Raw genomic sequence first — 5805 nt, forward strand, 5'->3', positions numbered from 1 at the left:
ATTGTGGCGGGCGCCTGTGGTCCCAGTAACTTGGGAGGCGGAGGCAGGAGACTCACTTGAGCCCAGGAGTTGGAGGTTGCTGTGAGCTGTGACGCCACGGCACTCTACCCAGGGGGACAGCTTGAGGCTCCTGTCTCAAAAAAAAAAAAATTTTATAAACTAGGCACAGTGGTTTATGCCTATAATCCCACCACTTTGGGAGGCCAAAGTGGGAGGAGTTCAAGACCAATCTGAGTAACATAGCAAGACATCTCTACCAAAAAAAAAAAAAGCCAGGCAAACAAGTGCCCACACGTGTAGTCCTACTTACTCAGAAGGCTGAGGCAGGAGGATGCCTTGAGCCCAGAAGTTTGAGGTTGCTGTGAGCTATAATGATGCCACTGTATTGCAGCCTGGGTGACAGAGCAAGACTCTTGTCTCAAAAAGAAAAGTATAAAATAATACACACTTGGCAGCACGGATTGCAGAAAAGCACAATGCGATCATCTAATTAAACACTTAACAGCAATGCCAGGTGTGGTGGCTCATGCCTCTAATCCCAGCATTCTGGGAGGCCAAAGAGGGTGGATAGCTTGAGCTCACGAGTTCCAGACCAGCTTGAGCCAGACAGAGTAAGACCCCCCCCATCTCTAAAAATAGCCAGGCATTGTAGTGGGTGTCTATAGTACCAGTTACTTGGCAGGCTGAGGCAAGAGAATCGCTTGAGCCTAAGCATCTGAGGTTGCTGTGAGCTAAGAGGCCATGGCACCTTACCGAGGGCGACAAAATGACACTCTGTCTCAAGAAAAACAAACAACAAAAAAATCACTCAATGGCTTTGGCAGCTGGCATGAAGTACAGAAATGAAGTTTCATGGATTTCTGGTTTCATCTCTTCTATACCTGCAACTTTTCACAATCTTAAGTCTCTAGATATAAAAAATAAATTTAAAAAAGTATCCAGATATTGGGCGGTGCCTGTGGCTCAAGGTAGGGTGCCAGCCCCATATGCCAGAGGTGGTGGGTTCAAACCCAGCCCTGGCCAAAAAAATAAAAAAGTATCCAGATACAAAATACTATTTCTAGCTTCCCAGAGGCCAAGAAAAAAAAAAAGGTAAAAGAAGCACTTATTAAGCTCCTATAGAGGATCATTGGGGGTGGCATGGCTTCTTTTTGAGTAATTTAATGTTTAAGAGGTGTTACATCAGCTACAAATGGTCAAATTATATTTAAGAATAACAATTTTATTTTTTTTGAGACAGAACCTCAAGCTGTCCCCCTGGGTAAAGTGCGGTGGCATCACAGCTCACAGCAACCTCCAACTCCTGGGCTCAAGGAGTCTCCTGTCTCCACCTCCCAAGTAGCTGGGACCACAGGTACCTGCCACAATGTCCAGCTATTTTTTGGTCGCAGCCACCATTGGGTTTTTTTTTTTTTTTTTTTTGAGACGGAGCCTCAAGCTATCCACCTGGGTAGAGTGCCATGGCATCACGCTCACAGCAACCTCCAACTCCTGGGCTCAAGCGAGTCTCCTGCCTCAGCCGCCCAAGTAGCTGGAACCACAGGCGCCGGCCACAACGCCTGGCCATTTTTTGGTTGCAGCCATCATTGTTGTTTGGTGGGCCCGGGCTGGGGATTCGAACCCGCCACCTTAGGTGTATGTGGCTGGCGCCTTAGCCACTTGAGCCACAGGCGCTGAGCCAGCCACCATTGTTGTTTGGTGGGCCTGGGCTGGATTTGAACCCACCAGCTCAGGTGTATGGGGCTGGCGCCTTAGCGGCTTGAGCCACAGGTGTCAAGCCTAAGAATAACAATTTTATGTGAAGTTACCAAAGGTATCTCTTTTTTTTTGAGACAGTCTCAAGCTGTTGCCCTGGGTAGAGTGCCATGACATCACAGCTCACAGCAACCTCAAACGAGGGCTTAAGCAATTCTCTTGCCTCAGCCTCCCAAGTAGCTGGGATTACAGGTGCCCCACAAAACACCTGGCTATTTTTTTTGGTTGCAGCCGTCACTGTTGTTTGGCAGGCCCGGGCTGGATTCGAACCTGCCAGTTCTGGTGTAGACACTTGAGCTATAGGCGCCAAGCCAAAGTACAAAAGTTTTGAATAGAAAACTGCTAAAGAGAAACTTCAAGCCTTTGTGAGTTAGGGTTACAGAGTATAAAAACCTCACTCAGAAAGGAGGATGGAATACAAAGACAAAAATATGGACTTAAAATGATCACAACACTGGAGGCAACTACCTAGCCCTTACATCAAAACTACAATTTGGAAGGAAGGCTTACAAAATCCCGAGGAACTGTTATTTAAAAAGATGCTTAAGGCCAGGCACAGTGGCTGACACCTGGAATCCTAGCACTCTGGGAGGCCAAGGCAGGTAGATCACTTGATCTCAGGAGTTTGAGAGAAGTCTGGGCAAGAGTGAGGCTTTGTCTCTATAAAAATAAAAAATGAGCTGGGCTTGGTGGTGGATGCCTGTAGTCCTAGCTACTCAGGAGGCTAAGGCAAGAGTATCGCTCAAGCCCAAAAAGTCTGAGGTTGCTGTGACCTATTATGCCATGGCACTGTAGCCTGGTCTAAGAGAGTGAAACTGTGTCCAAAATAAAGAAGTTCCATTTTCAAGTAAGTGCAGGCACACAGTGGTGCTGTATTCTGATGTGCCACCTGTGGGAAAATCTACAGTCTGCATTTCACCCACACTCCTTCTTAGAAACTCACTCAGAATGGAGGCAGGCACAGAAGCAGAAGCCCTGTCAGCAACACTAGGATTTGCTCATTGCTCTCAAGGTCTCTTGATCTAGTTTAATTTTGTCCACATCATTTTCTTCATTGGGAAAGTTGTGGTGGTTCAAAAGAATATTTATTCCCTACTTGGGAACTGGATGGCTTTGTCTATATTATGTTATACTTTGCAGAGGTTTCAAACCACCCAGTGAAATCATGTTCTTTGCAGAATTGGTCCATCTAGGAAAGATTCTGACCAATTTCCCTTTTTGGGTCATATTTGTTAGCTAAAAGGACAGCAGGAATAGGGCTTGGAAGATGAACTGCACCAACAGCTTCCTTGTAGCATACTGAGGTCATGTTGCCAAACTGCTCCTGCCCTAAGATGTCCTGCAGCTGCCAGTCCACCAGTGTCCTGCTGTGCCAGTTGAAGACCTTGAGGGCAAAGTCCATCCTGATAGTGGCCTGGTAGTGCTGTGAGAGGGGCTGGTGGACCTAGTACTTGATGATGTAAGTCTTGCCAGTGACAAGCACCTTGAAGAGGTGGTCTGCTGCAAGGGCTGCTACCTGGCCTGGGTCCCTGGCTCACCCACTGGCCATTAGTGTCATGGCTCTGGGGCATGCTTGGGCTCCCCACCAGCCCCCACCCTGCAACACATGCTTCTAGATGATAAATTCTCTCTTTCTCTTTTTTGTTTTTTTTTTGAGACAGAGTCTCACCCTGTTGCCTTGGTAGAGTACTGTGGTGACATAGCTCACAGCAACCTCAAACTCTGAGCTCAAGTGATCCTCTTGCCTCAGCCTACCTAGTAGCTGGGACTACAGGTGCTCACCACCACACCCAGCCTAAATAATAAATTCTTGACAATCTGAAGGCCTTAACAGCTCTAACAGTCAATAATTTTATCTATGCTGGCTCGGCACCTGTGGCTCAACCGGCTAAGGCGCCAGCCATATACACCTGAGCTGGCAGGTTTGAATCCAGCCTGGGCCCACCAAAACAACAATGTCGGCTACAACCAAAAAATAGCCAGGCGTTGTGGCAGGCGCCTGTAATCCCAGCTACCTGGGAGGTGAAGGCAGGAGACTCGCTTAAGCCCAGGAGTTGGAGGTTGCTGTGAGCTGTGACGCCACGGCACTCTACCCAGGGCGACAGCTTAAGGCTCTCTCTCAAAAAAATTTTTTTTTGTTATCTATGCAATTGGAAGAAAGCGGTGCCCTAGACAAGATACTTCATTTCTTTTTTTTGAGACGGAGCCTCAAGCTATCCCCCTGGGTAGAGTGCCATGGCACCACGCTCACAGCAACCTCCAACTCCTGGGCTCAAGCGAGTCTCCTGCCTCCGCCTCCCAAGTAGCTGGGACCACAGGCGCCCACCACAACGCCTGGCCATTTTTTGGTTGCAGCCATCATTGTTGTTTGGCGGCCCCGGCCGGGGATTCGAACCCGCCGCCTTAGGTGTATGTGGCTGGCGCCTTAGCCGCTTGAGCCACAGGCGCCGAGCCTTCTTTTTTTTTTTTTTTTTAGAGACAGAGTCTTACTTTGTAGCCCTTGGTAGAGTGCCATGGCGTCACAGCTCACAGCAACCTCCAGCTCTTGAGCTTAGGCAATTCTCTTCCCTCAGCCTCCAGAGTAACTGGAATTACAGGTGTCCACCACAATGCCCAGCTAATTTTTTGTTGCAGTTTGGCTGGGGCTGGGTTCAAAACCGCCACCCTCAGTATATGGGGCCGGCACCCTACTCACTGAGCCACAGGCACCACCTGACACCTCATTTCTATTGGCAAGTAAAATATGGGTTTTGGGGCAATTTTTTTCTTAGTATGCTTTGTCTGCCAATAAAAACAAGCCAAAAATGCCAGAGAAGTAATTAAAAAACTACTGGGAAACAAAAAAAAAAAAAAAAGGAAATAGGGGTTGAGTACCACTAATGGGAAAGTATAAAATCTGAAATGCTCCATAATCAGAAACTTTTGAGTGCCAACGTGATGTTACAGGTGGAAAACTCCATACCTGACCTCATAAGATATGCTGAAAACTAAACAAAGGCGCACCACAGTTTATTCAGAATCTCCAAGGGGGAAAAAGACCCTCCCAGCTTGCTTCAGTGGTGATATACTGTTTTTTTTTTTTTTTTCCAATCAAGCCCAGATTCCCCCGCCACAAGTACACCCACAAAGAGCAATAAAATGGCACTGGCGGGCAGTGCCGTGGCTTAGTGAGCAGGGCGCCAGCCCCATATACTGAGGGTGGTGGGTTCAAACCTGGCCCTGGCCAAACTGCAACAAGAAAATAGCCGGGCATTGTGGCGGGGGCCTATAGTCCCAGCCACTCGGGAGGCTGAGGCAAGAGAAACACCTAAGCCCAAGAGCTACAGGTTGCTGTGAGCTGTGACGCTACAGCACTCTACCACAGGTGACAAAGTGAGACTGTCTCTTAAAAAAAAAATGGCACTGGGGAGGCCAGCTGCACCAATGGCAGGTTCCCCATGATGCCTCACATGGGCCAAGACCCACTGGACATCATTCACTGTGAGCTTTTTGCTTATTCTATGCTCTGTGGTATAAAAATATTATTGATAATGTCAAAAATGCCTGCATAATATCATCAGAGTAATGCAAATATTCCAAAATTTGAAAAGATCTGAGATCTGAAACACTTCTGGTACTATGCATATTGGATAAGGGATATTCAACCTGCATTAACAGTCACACTATGGCTGGTTATGGTCGCTCACACCTGTAATCCTAGCAGTCTAGGAAGCCAAGGCAGAAGGGCTGCTTAAGGCCAGGAATTTTGAGGCCAGCCTGAATAACAGCCAGAATACCATCACTACAAAAAAAAGAAAAAGTAGCCAGGCTCAGTGGTGTGTGCCTATAGTTCCACTTACTCAAGAGGTAAAGGCAGGAGTATCACTTGAGCCCAGGAGTCTTAGGTTACTGTGAGCTAGGATGATGCCATTGCACTTCAGCCACAGGCAACAGAGTAAGACACCTTCTTTTTTTTGAGACAGAGCCTCAAGCTATCCCCCTGGGTAGAGTGCCGTGGCATTACAGCTCACAGCAACCTCAACTCCTGGGCTCAAGCGAGTCTCCTGCCTC

General features: G+C 47.7%; 1 protein-coding gene and 1 pseudogene across 2 annotated transcripts in view; both read right to left on the bottom strand.

Moving 5' to 3' along the window:
• Positions 1–5805, bottom strand: part of PSMD4 (proteasome 26S subunit, non-ATPase 4) — a 14697-nt gene that overhangs the window by 5919 nt on the left and 2973 nt on the right. The gene's annotated exons all lie outside the window — the stretch shown is intronic.
• LOC111728626 lies at positions 2734–3360 on the bottom strand (annotated as a pseudogene).

The sequence above is a fragment of the Otolemur garnettii genome, unplaced genomic scaffold, assembly GCF_000181295.1.
Source record: "Otolemur garnettii isolate 467f Iridium unplaced genomic scaffold, OtoGar3 scaffold00174, whole genome shotgun sequence".
Taxonomy (NCBI): domain Eukaryota; kingdom Metazoa; phylum Chordata; class Mammalia; order Primates; family Galagidae; genus Otolemur; species Otolemur garnettii.